The sequence below is a fragment of the Arachis duranensis genome, chromosome 3 (genome assembly GCF_000817695.3).
Source record: "Arachis duranensis cultivar V14167 chromosome 3, aradu.V14167.gnm2.J7QH, whole genome shotgun sequence".
Taxonomy (NCBI): Eukaryota; Viridiplantae; Streptophyta; class Magnoliopsida; order Fabales; family Fabaceae; genus Arachis; species Arachis duranensis.
Genome location: NC_029774.3, coordinates 23,123,721 through 23,139,987, shown reverse-complemented (window position 1 = coordinate 23,139,987; position 16,267 = coordinate 23,123,721). Strand labels below are relative to the sequence as shown.

Below are 16,267 nucleotides of genomic sequence, written 5' to 3'. Positions count from 1 at the left end.
CTTCCCGTCATGTGCCTAGAGCATCCGCTATCCAAGTACCACATGTCTTTCTTCTTCTTGAATGCTAGGCAAATCTGTGAACGCTCTTAAGTGATTTTAGGTATCCAAACCAATTTGGATCCTTTGAAACTAACCCATCTTGGTTGTCCAAAAACATTAAAATCACAAACGACATTGTAAGTTTGGTTTTTTACTTTTCTTTTGTCAATAAAGTAATGGGAGTAAGAGTGACCATATTTCTTATAATTAAAACAATGATTACTGTGTGCATATTGCTGAAATTTATTGAAGCTTTGATGTTGATAATGATTAAGAGGGTAAAATTTTTTGGTTCTTGAAAAATGTGTATTTCTTTTGATAATTCATTTTTAGTGTTAGCACCCCCTTTTTTCAAAAGATTTCAAACCAAAATTATTGAAAACATATGGGCTTCTTGAATAAGAGGCTCTTTTGTAAAAGTGTGGTTGTTTGAAAACAACCTCATTATTTGAGAAGTGTCCCTGACCATAATTGTTTGAAACCAGTTTGGTTTTAAAGGATAATGCAGTTTCACCAAAATATGGCTGTTCAAAAGAGGCATTATTGTTGAAAAAAATATCCAAGACCAGATTTATCAAAAGAGGTTTTTGTTTTTGAAGAAGAGGCCATGAATTTTGTAATTGGTTTTTCAGAAAATTGCATCCTCTTTTGTCACATAGTCCAAGCTTGATTTTTCAAACAATGATTTTTTTATTTGCAAGTAATTTGTCCAAATTACTAGAAATATGAGTAAATTTTGCTAAATCACTGTTCAATATTTTAATCATTTCATTTAATCTCTCATTTTCAGTAACAAGTTCTTGAGAAGGATCAACAATGTGCTTTCCTTTAAGCTTTTCAATTTCATATTTCAAAAATCTATTTTCTTCAATAAGATTCATCGCACATTCCGTCTCCTTCACTTTTTCTTTTGAGAAATCATTTTCAGCTTTCAATATTTCATTTTCAGTTTTACATTTATTATATTTATTTAGCAATTTCTTAGAGTGGTGGGTGAGATCATCAACAATAACATGTAAATCATCCATGAATAGATCATAGTAATTTTACCTTATTTAGTTGATCTTCACCAGCCATGAACTAGACTTGAGCTTCGTATTCGAAATTTTCTTCCTCATCCGAATCATTCTCAAGATCCTCCTAAGAGGCCATGAGCACTCTCTTCTTTTCTTTCTTCCTTTTTTCTTCCTTCTTGAACTTTGGATAATTGTACTTAAAATGTCCAACTTCCTTACAGTCGTGGCATGTCACTTTGCTCAAGTCCTTCTTGTATTCTTTTGAGTCACCACTCCACCAGCACTAGTCTTTGTTGAAATTTTGGGACCATTTATTACTATCTTCCATATGTTGTAGTTTATTGATTGAATAAAGATCCTCATCCTCTCTTTCTAGTAAGCATAATTCTTCCTGTTAAAAAAAGGAGGCATGTTGTTTGATTGACCATCTGTTAGCTTGTAGGCCACAATGGTTGTGCCCAAGTTGTTTGGCATTGGACCTTTGCTCCAAGCTTTTAAACTTGATTCTTGAGACCTTGGCTCTTGATACCAATTGAAGGTTCCAGAAGGTTTAGAGAATAGGGGGTTGAATCTATAACCTTCATTAACTTTGATTAATCAAGCCTTAAACCCAGAACTTTGAACTTGATTTCTGTTTGGTTTGTGCAGCAAATAATTCATAAGATAATTTTGTTTTGTATGATAAAACCAGAAAACAAAACTAACGCAGAAAGGAAGAAGATGACACAGCCATATATCTTGGTTCAGTTGCCTTGTGCAATGCAACCTACGTCCGGTCTCCACCACAACGTTGGTGGAATTTTCACTATAATCTAAATATTACATACACCAATTCTCTAAGACTCAACTTAATCCTATCTGGGCTTACAAGCTTCAACTTAAACTTGACTTGGTTATGCTAATACCAAGACTCACCACACTAAATACTTACTCAACATAGCAAGGGATACCTCTCAAGTATATGACACATGACAGAAAATACAACAAAAAAAAAATGAAATCACTCTTGGCTTTTCTCTCAAGTGTATCTCTCAACTTTTTTACTCTATGGCATTTTTTCAATGCCTCTCTTTCTTGTTTCTTACTTCTCAAAGAAAACTAAGAAATATATACATTAAAACTGAAATACAAATAGTAAAACATGAAGGAGATGATGAACGATAGCCTTGATTCTATATGCAGAACCCAACATCTGAACTCAAAATATTGTTTTTCATCTTGGCAGAGTGCTCCATTTAGTGTAGGTGCAATGCTTCCAAGACTTCAAACTTAATTTGTGAGGTTACACACTTTGCTCTCTCTCGGGTTCTCTCTCCTTGCTCCAATATAGATTGAACTTTTCTTTTTGTACCTTGTTCTGAGCCAATATTAGGATTCCTTCTAAGTCAACTTCTTAGATCTTGAGCTTTCAGAATTTATCCCTTTTCTTTTTTCAATCAACCCTTAAATTAAAGATTTCAAATATGATCCATTTGCTTGACCGAGAATAACAGAGCAATTGAAATGAACTTGCTCAGTGATAATCCCAAATTCTCACCCTTGAGAGTGTGCTTTGACCCTAAGTAACAATCTGAGCCTTTGATTTACAGCAGTGAATATCAACCACCGTCTTCTTCAACTTTTCCAAATATGGCATTGCAGAGAGTAGGAGAAAAAGTGAAGAAATTAATTTGTATGCAAATGAAAATAAATCACCTTTAACATCTGATTTAGCTTAACATGTCTTTGTTTAGTGTGATTGAATATTGCTTTTCTCAATTGACTTTCTCTTTCTTTCTTCTCTATAGTGAGTGAACTCAAAAATGAAGCTTTCTCTTTCTCTTGTGTTTGTCCGAAGTAAACATCTGAAACTTTGTTTAGGTTTGCTTCTCTATTGCTCGGTTAAAATTAGGCTTGAGTAGATGATTAATTTTGCTTGGGTAGATGATTAATTTTCCTTCATCACATTTATTTCATTGATTTGGTCTACTGCACAATTATTTAGGCCTGCATCACACTAAGTAAAACAACCAAATCCAATTGGACATTTAATCCAATAACTTAATGTTTGTCATTATCATTAAATTAATTTTATTCTCAACTTAACAAAGTTCAATCTATTAAAGCAAAATTTGGCATATTTTTCTAATAATTTAATCATTAATTTATTTTGATGAATAATTATACTTATATTATAGTTGTCGTAGACATAAAAAGTATATAAAATTAATAATATATATTTTTTTATTATTTTATATAAAAGAAAATTTATTTAGTAAGGTATAATAAATAAGATCAAAATTAGTAGTATTAAGAAATATTAAACATTTAAAATTATGAATAAAAATAAATAGAGATTTATAAAAGGATTAACTTGACTCAATTTTTTAAATTTTAATTTAGAGATAAAAATAACTCGCAATAATTTGACTTTAAATAAATTTAGGATATGTCAAGAAATTATTTTATAACACGGACATTAATTTGCTATGTCATCATGTTATGTAACACATAAGGTCTAACTGATAAAAAAATTAATTTGACTTATAATTATATCTTTTAAAGATTAATATAATTAATTTAATCTTTAAAAAACTAAATTAAAAATGGATAATTTTTTAAGAATAAATTTTAGTATTAACTCGATTAAAGTATATTAAAAATATGAAAATGAAAAATGTTTTGGCATTAGATGCTCCTATATTTGAATGCTATTTATTTTGTGTATGTTCAATCCTATTGTAAGTTTCTCTGACTATGCTGATGTAAATTATGCTGGTGATGTTGAGGTTGTAGGGTTAGAAAGATACATACAATGGACCAGTTGATTATCACCAGTCACCACATTCAATTACATACTAATTGATATATTTGTTAATAGAGTTAACATTACAAAGAGGACGATTTTTCCAAGCAAACAAGCTCTGTTCACATTCTCTAGTAAATATTAAATCCAAAAAAGATGATTAAGAGATGAAGACCTCATTTATGTGTGCCAATTTATGTTAATAAATTTGTTAATAGAGTTAACATCTACTTTCTACGTTAGAATGTTTTCATAACATAAAAACTTTTTTCTTTTAACTTTCAAATAAAACACAAACAAACAAACTAGAAACACTTGTTTAAAAAGATTTTAGAAATTTCTGGATAAATAAAAATATGTACAGAAATCACCAAAAAATAATTAATCACTTCTTAAAATTAAAAGACACCACTCATTTACAACAAAAATAAAAATAAAAAAGATAATTAATTTGAAATGAAAAGAACAGATTTTTTCACAAAAAATGATTTATTATGAGATACAATCTGCACTTAAATTCAAAATGAAGTACCTAGAAAACTAGAAATTAATTTTTTTTTCCCTTATAATATGATGAAGGTTCTTGCAGAAGTTGTCAATATAAGCGGAGTCCAAATCCTTGTGAAGCAAAATGTGTCTTAATTTAGCATGGTTAGCTCTGAGTGTTTTACTTGTTTGATTCTCATCATCCATCAAAATAGTGACAGCTTTGCACACACTTTCCTTGGTGTAGAATCCATCTTGTTCCCCCTTTTCCACTTCCAAACCAACTTGCAAGTAGTTTGCCATCATTCTTGCATTAAGGAACTGGTCACCACCATTTGGAAGCAACACTATTTGACACTCATTCAGCAATGCCTCTGTACACGAGCTTGATCCACAATGTGTAATGAAGCAACCCACAGAAGGGTGTTCCAATATCAATGGCTGTTGGATCCACCCTCCATACACAATTCCTCTTCCTGCAACCCAACTGGGGCTTTCAATGCCGCTAGAAACGGCATGTTAGTGAGTTCAAGACCCAGCAGCAATTCTTTGAACAGATTTGGTTGTAACCAGCACTCACTTCCAAAACAACAATAAACCACTGAACCTCTTTTGAACCCTTGAAGCCATGAACCCCATTTTTCGTCTAGACTAGCATTGGGTCGCTCCAGAACTGGTCCTGATAGAATCACAGGCTTCTTGAATTGTTCCTCTACGTAGTCAAGGTAAGGCCCTTCAATTTCCCTGCATGTTCTATATGCCAAAGCGTCAGATTCAATCATGGTATTGAATATACGTTCACGGAGAAGAACATTGCTGCCGAAAATTATGTTTCTCTTGTTATATATTTCTCGTGCCTCATGTGTATGAAGCGTTATAGACGACGAAGCAGGGTACCCTGGAGGAGGATGCGTTAGATCAAGATGATTGTGTATTCCTTGATTGATCCTTGCAGGGGAGAGAAGATAGCCTACCATCACAGAACGCGCAGTGCAATAATGAATGGCCTTGATTCCTAGACGCCTTGCCAATGGTGGCAACCAGTGAGTGAAATAGTCATAGAAAACAATATCAGGTTTAAGAGTCGAAAGATGGGTTTCCATTACTTGTTGAGTTTGATCCATGGCGGTCATGAGGACTGCAAGCAAAGGCGGAGACACATCTGAGGTGGTTTCAGCATGTGGTGGAAGGCCTTCAACATTAGGAACAGTGATTGTGACAAAGGTGATAAGGTTGGGGTGGTGATTGAAGGAAGCTAATTTGGATTGTGTTGTTTTTGGGGCGAAGAATGTGATATTGTGGCCTTTTTCGGCTAACTTGTTGGCTAAGTGGAAGTGTGCAGTTTGGTGGCCAAGGGCTAGCCATGGATACATTGCTATCTTCAAAGAAGCTGCTGATGATTCCATTCTTGTTGATTTCATTCAACCTTAGAAAGGATGAGTAACATTCATGACGGATTAGGTTTATATAATACTTTTTGCCGGATACAAGCCTCAGTTAGGTTGACCGAGTAAAATAAGAATAACGGGTTTTAAAATTGACTCAATTTAAATAAAATACATTATATTTTTAAATCACTCACTTAAATTTTAATATTAGAATAAGAAAAAGTTTAGGGGCCAGTAATTTCTGTATTTTTTAGCCAATACTTAACTATCAAAATAAAAGTGAGTAATCTCCCACTATTAGATATAATCTCACACTATTAAAAACATTATTGATGGTCAATTGATAATTACAAAACACCAAAATTGTTGCCCCCTAACATTTCTCTTAGAATAATTATTAGTATACTTAATAAATTAAATAATCAATATATTCATTGTTCACATTGTTTAATATTTTTATTATCTACTTATTTTTTTTCAAGATTTGAAAAAAGACCTCATTCAAAAGGTGTAACATATAGAGTTGTCTACATCAATAGTTGTTTATACATTTTGAATTGGACAGAACCTTAAAGTCACACAGAAAATAGCTCAATCTTGTTCTAAAACTCCCCTTCAAGTAAACTAATTTAAAAACTAGTAATAATTCTGTTTAAAAAGTTCTTTCACATCCAAACAGGATGAAAATGTTGCAACTTGCAAGGCCATCTTTTTCTTTTCTATTCAATAGTTAATCTTTTCTTTATCAAAGTGCATGCCTTCATGTATCACATGATGTCTCGACTAAGCTGCAATAATTAATTAGGGAATTATGTCAAATTTTTTTTCAAATGAATCCAAGGGTGGTTGTTAATGGAATAATAAGCTTTATACCATTAGTTAACTGTGGGAATCTATCATTATTATCTCTTAGAAATTGAACCAAAACAACGGAAGTCTGTGGTTTTCTATTTTTGAAAACAACTACGAACAACTCTCATAAACTTGTATGCATCTTAAGGACACTTGTTAAGCATAGAACTCAAGCTATCTGCATCTTTGATGTTTCTCTGTCAAATCAATGTAGATAAAGTACTTATGATGATTTTGTATCTATTTATGGTTTTTCTGAGACTATGTTTAGTTGGAAAAAAAGAAATAAAAAAAATTGAATGAATTTTTATTTTTTTAAATGTGTTTAAATAGAAGAAAAATAAGAAGGTAAAAAATGTTGTAAAAAAATAAAGAAATAATATTAGAGGTAGATAGAGAATTAGTTTTCTCTATATTTTCTTTTTAATGTTAAAAAAAATTGATGGATCTACCAATTTTTTTATTTTTTTCTTTTCTTCTATTTTCGTCTTCAACCAAACAATAAAAAATAATCATTTTTTATTTTCTTTCTTTTCTTGTCTTTTATTTTTTCTTCGAATAAACATAGCCTTAACAATATTATTATAATATGATTAATAGAAGTGTTAAATGTGTAATAGAGGATACCAGCCACTTGTCAGAGTCGTGGAGGCGGTGGTAGCTCTATTGACAGTCCCACCGCTCTCCCCATCCCACCATCACCACCCACAGCAATTGATGTGTCTTCTTCTACATTTAATGTTTTCTTTCGAGGCTATTGAAACTGACAAATCACTTGCTTGTATACTATTGTAAAACTTCCACATGTTCTATACTTCTATGTGTCACAAGGTTTCTGGCAATACATTTGTCCTCCAGTGAAGTTGGGACTATCATATGGCCACCCTTATCATCATAGTCTTTGAAGTAGATATGAAATAATATAATTGATTAGCTGAGAAATAACTTTCAGGCAGAATGGTTTGTGGCTTCAATAGTTTATGGCTTAATTCGTGGCCTAGCTTAGCTTTGTCTCATTAAAATAAAGTATCTCTTATGTGGTTACGATTTTTCATATAATTAAATAATTTAATTTTAATGTATTGTTAGTATAAAATAATTTTATATACACATTTAATTATATAATGTCGCGTAATAAAAATAATAATTTTAATATATATTAACTACGTAAATAATTATCCAAAAAAATTAATGTAATTGTACAATTATATAAAATATTTTTTACTATCAATGTATTAAAATTAGACTCATAACTAAATTATAAAAATTAAATTAAATAGCTAGTTAAATTGATATTTTAATCGAGTTTTTGTGAGTTTATTATCCAAGTTTATTCGAAATTCTCTTAATAGATTTAGATCCAATTTAATTAACAAATTAACTCATTTTAATAATCTAAACTCCTGAATTCTAATTAAAGTTAAGTCAAAAGTTAACAAGCTTGCAGCAGTGACGGATTTAATAGATTTTAGTAGTATGAATAAAAATATATTAAAATAAATTTTATTGAATATCATTATTTATAATATATAATGGGTATATAAAAATTAAAAAAACTTGGTGCACATTTTTTTTTCTAAAATATTATTTATTATATATAATTTATGAAAAAATATCTTTGTTTTTCCATTTGAAATACTTGAACTTAAAAGCTTTTAGATAAATTATAAATAATTTATCATCTTAACTAATTTGGTTTTTATAACTTTAATTACATATTAAATAATAGAAGAATAAATCAATAGGTCCATTAATGTATGTTGGTACACAATATTTAGAATTTAAACTAGAATTATATATAAATAAAAAAAATAAATCTATCTATAAAAAGTATATTAAAATAAAATAATAAAAATTTAACTTACAATGGTTTCTTCTATTTTTTTAAAAAATAATTTAATATTTTTTATATATTTTTTGATTTAATTTGATATACTATTAGTTTAAAAATTTACATGCATCTATTTAATTAATTAATTATATATTATGACGTAAAAGAATTATTTTTTTACAATCAATTATTTTGCTATTCACTACAATTTTCAACTATTGATTACCTCACACGTAATTAAAAAAATTATTTGTTACAATATTTATTGCATAAATTTTTTTTACTAAAACAGTACTACAAACAATTTTAGTTATGTTAGTTTAGAAAACTAAACTTTAGTTTGGTAATAAATTAACTCGTTAATTTCAAAAAGTACATTATCATTTATTAATTTTTATTGATTTATTTATTTATTTATTTTTAGTTTTGATACTAAACCAAATTTAACGAAATAAATATTGTTACATGCTAAATTTAATAAAATAAAATTTTGTTAACGTAAATCTGAAAAAAAAAAACTGTAGCATATTCTAGAGACAAAAATGTCATTACAATGGGGCAAATATATAATTTACATGTAATTAAATTTTTTTTTTCCTCAAAACCTATTGAGACAAGTGTCCCTTCTTAATATTTGGGTCCATCTCTGCCCTTTTTTGGGTCCATCTCTGCCCTTTTTTAATACTCACTATAACATTTTAGGTCTATGACCGCGATTTTTTTTTTTGTCACGGCAAAAAAACGTGACCATAGACTTACTATGGTCACAGTTTTGGGGGTGATCTAAAACGGTCTTTGGTCACAATTTTTTACAGTGACTAAAAAAGGTCTATGATCATGGTTTTTGGCGGTGAACTCCCCTGATTTTTTTAATAAATAAATAAATAATCATATTTACATCTTTAATAGTGTTATATCGAAAAATAATATTTTCGACAAAAATATTATTGAATTCTTTGACAAGCCAATATTTAATAAATTTAGACTTTGACCATTGTCAAGTGCTTGTTGACTTCGATCGTTATCTAGTGCCAAAAATATTTTGGTCAACTTCCAAATACATGTTAGAATTAACTTTGGATTGGAACCAATTACATATTCTGTTAGATACTTTCTATTAATCGATTAACACAAATATGAAAGTCGAAGAGGCAGACTCGACGGAGGTCAGCGGTGTCGAAGAAGAGGTCAGCAATGTCGAGGTCACGTTTCGATAAACATTCTTCAAAGAATGTAATCTTTATTGAAAAAATGATTCATCGAGAAGGTAGAATTCAATGGAGGAGCATGATCGAAGAAGAATAACAAGTGGAATTGATTAGTTGCAATTACTCACGTTGTACAAAAGAGCGGGAACAATTACTCAATGTACGTGGGAGTTGCATTTGAAACAGATTGGTCGAAAATTTCTATAAATAGATGAAACATCGGAGAAGAAAGGGTTTGAATCCTTTTAGAGAAAACATGGAGATTCACTTACATCCCCAGCGACAGTGACTTTTTGAATCAGTCAAGAGTCTTTTTTTTTTTTGAAGAGTTCCTTCCATACTTTTCATTTAAATTTCCTGCAACTTTCTTTCCATGTAATTTATCTTCTTTGCAATGTCATTTCGTTTCCTTTGAATTCAGTAACTTTTATCCTTTTCAGTCTTTTACCTTTTAATTTGCCCTTTATTTTTTCAAACATTTTTCTTTACTGTAATTTGATTTCCTTTTTATTCAAGTCATTTAAGTTTATTGTTCATTTCTAATTTCTGCAAAGCTTAGTTTCTTCTTCTTTGTCATTGCTAAAGGCATGGATTTTAATACAAATAAAACTTGTACTCACAAAGGGAGTAGGTTTCGTTCCCAAATTATTAAATATTGAACCATCTTCGATTTGTTAAAAATCGACAAAACAAATTGGCACGCCTAGTAGGACAGTTTTAAAATTTAATTGTGTCAAAAATTTTTGTTTTCCACTGTTGCATTGTACGTGCAGGGTTGATATTTGGTACATGCGATTAAGAAGTGGTAAAATTATTACCATGTCTGAAGAAGTTTCAAATGACAATGCAGAAACAAGTAATAATGACCCAATAACTGATACACAAACTTCTGCAAATTTGATTTCACATGCAGAGTATAATTCTGGGGAGAATGTTGCAGTTATTGGTGCAAATGCTGGTGGTAGTGAGCAAAATCCATGCCATAGGATCACTCCAATGCAGAATCAATGCAAGTAACTGCAGGTTAGCCTCCATTTGACCTTCCTCCTGGCTATACACCTCCTATGGGCAGTTACACATTTTCATTCAGATTTGAAAATGCGCCAGTTACGGTTTCTAACCAATCTTCTTTTTCATATCCTGATGTTAGTCGAGATAACCAAGTAAGCTCCTCGTCGAATAATTCAGGATCGATGGATGAGTTTCGACAATATATTGACGAATGTCATCGTGATTTAGTCAACCTGTTGACTCACCAGATAACTACTATGAGTTAAACAAGATTTAGTCAACCTGGCCGACAATGAGTTAAAATATGATCAATTGGTTAAACAAGTTGAGAGAATTGCTTGAATTGTCGATTATAATGAGGGGCAGCTTATTCTCCAAGATTTGGTAGTATACCAAGAGAACGTAGGATATAATGAGGAGAATGTATTTAACAATCCTGAACTGAAAGAGAAGAAAATATCCCTCATCTCATTCGACGAGATCAAAATGCTGATGAAGTTTTGAATAGACTTCACACACACCATGGATATCATTACCAAGCGATGAGGATTGTCGAGGATGTTCTCAATAGAATGGGTATCAACGTGGGTCTCACGCATCGACCATATTTTGTTTCTGCTTTTTCTACTGCAGTGCAAATGATAAAAGTGTCAAGGGGTGTAAAAAATTCCAAAATAATTACAAAATTTGCAAGTGAAGCTGGAGAGTCAACTGTCAAGCATATAGCTCGCTATATGGTCGAATTAGAAAATGTGACAAATAATGAAAACCTAAGAATGAAGTTTTTTCCTTCTTCATTAACAAAAAATGCTTTCATTTGATTTTCAAATCTGAGACCCAGTTCGATTTTGACGTGGGCACAATTGAAAAATGCTTTTCATGCTCAATTCTATAGGACAAAATTGAATGTCTCGTTGACAGATTTTCTTGCAATAAAACGAGACGATAGAGAATTAATAGATGAATATATAATTCGATTCAAACATGCTTGCAATCGATGTTATATGTCAATCCCTGAAAGCGAGATTATCAAAATAGCCATCAAAGGTCTTGGCTTTTATATGCGTCGAAAATTACTCAATATGCATATTCCTGATTTACCCTATTTGGCTGAGAGAGTTCGACAAGTTGAAAAAATAAAAGAAGAAAAGAAGAAAGAGAGAGAAATGGTTGAATATGAGTTTATCAAAAATAATATTTAATGATGATAAGTATTTTTGCTTTTGTCCTTCACTCCTTCTAGTTAAAAAAAATCAAAAAATAATATTTTCGACAAGTTATTGTTGAATTCTTCGACAAGCCAATATTCGACAAATTTAAACTTTATCAAGTTACAGGTACATATTGGAACACTTTAGAAGGAGTTGCATACTCTATTAAGGTATATATACAAGATATTTTCGAATCACAAATATGACAAACTCTCTGACCAAAATGAAGCGAGAAGAAAAAAGAAAATTACCATGATTTGCGTAATATGTTGTCAATCAAAATTCAATGAGGTATCGAAAATGAGTGCGGCTAAAAATATTCAACAAAATATTGAAAATCCAATAATTCGATAAAAAGCCACTTTGCCTCAAGATATCGAAAATAAATACTTTGGGGCATTTCTTATATCGAAGATATTTTTTCTTCGATAAACTGAAAAAAAATATAGGAAAGTATAGTTGAAATGTGAGATTATATTTATCCATTTTACTATCTTTGCCTCTTCAAGAATAACATGATACTTCACTAATATCTTGTCATGCACTACGTAATAATATTTGTAAAAATTTGTACAATATATGAAGTTGATCAAATAATTATTTGGGGGTCAGTTTCGGATTGATCATGTCATTGAAGACCAATTTTAATAAAGAAGAGTAATCTAGACACCCAGAGGCTCAATATTTTTAGAGTCCACATAATAATTATTCACCTTCGTTTTGTCGATCTCAGGCTATTGGGATTAGATGGACCAAGAATTGGCAAGAGTTTGGTGATTGAGAAAATGAGAAAATATCAACCGCAACAGGCTCGATGTAGTTATTTTGGTCGAGGCCGTGGTAGAAATACCATTTTTGAGATCGAATTGGTGATAACCAAGGTGGTTGACAATTGCGTCGAGTTAATAGTGGTGTTCACCGATGAGAGGCAAAATTTTCTCCTTTAAATCGAATTGTCTTTCTAGCAGATGATGAAACAATTCTAAAATGAAAAACTGATTGAAAGAAAAGGCAAGGAATATTTTGAGGAAGAAGACAAAGAAATGACTGGTACTATCGTCGAAAATATTGAATAATATTAAGTATTTATATTTTCTTCCTTCTAGTCGAAAAATAAATACTTAGGGGCATTTGTTATATCGAAAAATAATATTTTCGACAAAGATATTATTGAACTCTTTGATAAGCTAATATTCGACAAGTTTAGACTTCGACCATTGCCAAGTTCTTGTCGACGTCAATCATTGCCTAATGCCAAAAATATTTCGATCAACTTCCAAATACATGTTAGAATTAACTTTGGATTGGAACCAATTACGTATTTCGTTAAGTACTCTCTATTAATTGATTAACACAAATGTGGAAGTCGACGGAAGTCAGTTGTGTCGAAGAAGAGGTCAGCAGTGTTGATGTTAAGTTTCGATAAACATTCTTTTGAAGAATGTTCTTTATCTAAAAAAGGATTCATTGAGGAAAAGAGGTAGAATTCAACCGAGGAGCATGATCGAAGAAGAATAACAAGTGGAGTTGATTAGTGGCAGTTACCCACGTTGTACAAAAAAGAGGGAACGGTTACTCAAAGATCAATGCACGTGGGAGTTATATTTGAAACGGATTGGTCGAACATTTCTATAAATAGGTGAAAGATCGAAGAAAAAAGGGTTAAAATTCTTTCAGAGAAAACATTCACACTCACTCATATCCCCAGCGACTTTCTGAGTCAATCAAGAGTCTCTTTTTTATTTAAAGACCTTCCATGTCTTTACTTTTCATTTAAATTTCATGTAACTTTCTTTCCATACAATTTATCTTCTTCGCAATGTCATTTCGTTTCCTTTGAATTCAGCAACTTTTACCCTTTTCAGTCTTTTACCTTTTAATTTGTCCTTTATTTTTCCAAACACTTTTCCTTTCTATAATTTGATTTCCTTTTTATTCAAATCGTTTAAGTTTTATTGTTCATTTCGAATTTCTGCAAAACTTAGTTCCTTCTTCTTCGTCATTGTCAAAGGCATGAATTTTGATGCAAATAAAACTGGTACTCACAAAGAGGAGTAGGTTTCGCTTCTAGACTATTTGATATCAAACCATCTTCGATTTGTTAAAAATTAACAAAACAAATCAATTTTTTAATTTTTTACTATTTTGAACATTTGGTTATTATGTCATAAGCAATAACTGAGAGATAAGCTAAAAAATTATAACACAGTCGTTGCGAGCGCAATAAAACTATAGTGTAATCTCTGACAACATTATAATGCAATAATGTTATACTGCACGTGCTGCTTGCGATATTGTATCAAAACTTCTCACAAACAACTGTTATATATATTCTTCCTCCTTCTCAATAACCTTCACTTTTCATCTATTATTTCTTCTTTCTCTCAAACACATTTTATCTATTATTTTTTCTTTCTCTTAAACACAAATTCTTCAAAATGACTAATGAGCGTATGGTAATTATTGTTTATCCAAATGCAATAATGTTACGCAAAGATGATGGTACACATTTTAAATATATAATTCTATTGTCATTCATACTTGGTGATTACATTCGTTGACAAAGCTTGAAAATTTATTTTTGGTTAAAATTAGAATACTTGGAATTAAGCATGTTTGAAAAATTAGATATCGGTGCATTTCACTAGACGCCACAAGAAATTCGATATAAGGTATTGTGACTGAAGGATAATGATCATGTGCGAGTTATGTTCGATTACCATGGAAAGATTGTGACTGAACAAGAGATAGAGCTTTGCATTAAGTTGGCGGATGCTGTCAGTAGTTCTTCTTCCTCACGTACGTTCCCAGCAGGATGTGCATCAGGACCTAATCAGGTGGGAAGAACCGAATCCTCCATAAGAATTTGGTCTTCTCTCCAAATGCCCAAAGAGTGGGTCTTCTCTCCAAATTTGTTTCCCGAAGAGTTTGAGTCACACAAAGAGTGGGTCAAATATGGTTATGATAATGGTAACAATGATGATACAGAGTTTGTCTCAGAAACTCAAATTTTGTCTTTTACTTCCTTATGACATATATTGCCACCACAGTTACCACTTCGTAGCTAAGCTTAATTTCCAAGCCATTATTCGACATTGGACCTGGATGCTATGTGAGTGGAGCATTCCTTTTGGTTCGGAGACACTAACGACTATAACATGGACGAAAGCATAGAGCTAAGGATTGACCATAGATTCTACAGCAGAGAGTCAGTTTACCTTGTCATCAAAAACTACAACCTTTGACGAAGTGTACAGTATCGAGTTGTTGAGTCTGATTATCTGAAGTATCTTTGTCAGTACAAATATTATTATGCAGGTTGTCGATGGAGCATTTGGGTTGTGTATCGACAAAATTTTGGTTATTGAGAGGTTCGTCATGCACATGTGCTGAGCGTCAACTATGTCCCAAGATCATTCAAATCTTGACAGCAATCTAATATACAAAGTGATATTTTCCATAACAGAAGGTCATTTTTTTATTTTTGCATCTTTTCTAGAAAAAGTGGTTACATGTTTATCATGTTATTATTATAACAAATCTAAAATTGGTTGACTTATTAATCAATTTAGGTAATCCTTTCGTTCTAGTTAGAGTATTACAAGAGGCAATATAGCATAGTTATAAATTTAAACTATCATATAAGAAAGTTTAATTGGCGAAGCCAAACACAATTGCTCAAATTTATGGGAATTGAAAAGAATCTTACAATCAGCTTTCGAAGTTGCTAACTGCGATTGGTAAGTGCCAACTTTTGGTGGAGGTTTGATAATCTTTGTATGGAGAATTTTTTTGATGATATCTTCTTTCTTGGTATTAAATCAAGTGTAGGAGTCGAATCCAGGTGTTGGTTTGAAAGGGTTCTTATTATTTCGGTTCTCATGGTACTTACTACCTTTTCTTTTCTCGGGTTGTGCGTTGCTTTTTTTTATTTTTGGGCTTGTGGAAGCCTCTTTATCTCCATCTGACCAACTTTTTTTCTTAAAACTTAGCCAAAGTCTTCGGCTTAGCAATTGCTATGGTTTTCTGAACTTACCAGGGCTCAGGCCATTCTTGGGCGCATGTAGATGAATATTTGGATTGCGGTTTGGAATCTCCACGGTAACTTGTCATGTAATCCTTAATAAGACTCTCGTGTTGGCCCTGCTTGATGGTACTGAAGTAGTCAAAGTCATGGACATATATCTTAAAAGCTACAAAATTGTTGACGAACAAGTTGGAAAGCTCATCAAAGTTTGAGATGGATACTGCAAGCAAAGAAGAGAACCAAAGTAAAGTAACACCATCTAAAAAGGTAGGAAAAGATCGACAAAATATCATATCATAAGTACCTTAAATAACATCATAGATTAAAATTTTGTGACATGTATATTGGGTTTCCCAAGTCCATTGTAAGGCTTCAAATTTGCTAAAAGAGTGAAATTTCTTGAGCATTTGAAA

General features: G+C 31.4%; 1 pseudogene; it reads right to left on the bottom strand.

Annotated features, from left to right (window-relative positions):
• Window positions 1–4,290: 4,290 nt before the first annotated feature.
• On the bottom strand, window positions 4,291–5,814 carry LOC107478070 (UDP-glycosyltransferase 79B30-like; annotated as a pseudogene).
• Between the last annotated feature and the right edge of the window lie 10,453 nt (window positions 5,815–16,267).